This window comes from Corvus kubaryi, unplaced genomic scaffold, assembly GCF_017639235.1.
Source record: "Corvus kubaryi isolate FWS band 111438036 unplaced genomic scaffold, C.kubaryi_AGA036_p1.0 68, whole genome shotgun sequence".
In the NCBI taxonomy this organism is placed as follows: domain Eukaryota; kingdom Metazoa; phylum Chordata; class Aves; order Passeriformes; family Corvidae; genus Corvus; species Corvus kubaryi.
Genome location: NW_024582056.1, coordinates 21,512,265 through 21,513,146, shown reverse-complemented (window position 1 = coordinate 21,513,146; position 882 = coordinate 21,512,265).

Here is an 882-nt window from a genome sequence, read left to right as displayed (position 1 = left end):
GTGACATCAAAGTTTATGTGTTATGTACAGAAAGCCATCTGCCACAGACTGGCAGACTGTACATAGTAGCCTTTTATGTAAGATGCATCAAATGGCAAGAGGTTTTGTGATGCCTATCAGTTGTAGGGTTTAAATCTGCAATGAAACATGGTAGATCCTTCCCATGGGGAAGCCACACACACCATGTGTGATTTGTGTGTCACCCTCACACATGTCACCTGCAGGATGAAGGCACAGAGTAACATTACTTCTGGAGGACACTTCTCTTCTGACCCAAACTGAAATAACCCACAAGGTTTCAATAAACTGGAAAACTGGAAGGACAGAAACCTGATGAGAGCTAAGCTCATACAAATGCTTGGGATGTTTTAAAATCTGTTAGAGCTGGTAGATTCTTGTAACCCTCATTGAACTTAAAGCTTCCTATCACTGCTGGGCCATGAGTGTAATCCCAGAGCCCAATGGCAACAGCATCATTTGTGCCACATATTTCCCTATTCCAAAGGCTTTGACTGAAAATTCAGAAAGTGTCATGCCTACACTATCATGCCCATATAATTCCTTTTTCATTTCCTAAGAGAAAATTGTGGAGGAAGGGTTGTTGGCAAAAAATCCTCATATTTCACAGTTTTTATCTCCTACATATGACAGATCCACACTTGACACTACTAGAGTCTTTCTGGTTATATTTTCTGCACCAGGCAGCACAATGAAACACTCCCATTATACTCAGTTTTATAAAAAATAATCAGAAATTGCCTTCAGTCAACATGAATAGAGATGTAAATACAGATTACATAAAGCTCTTAAGAACATACTCAACTTATGCTCATTTTCTGTTTTCATTGATGATAATCTCACAGACCAAACAAGTGCTAAGTG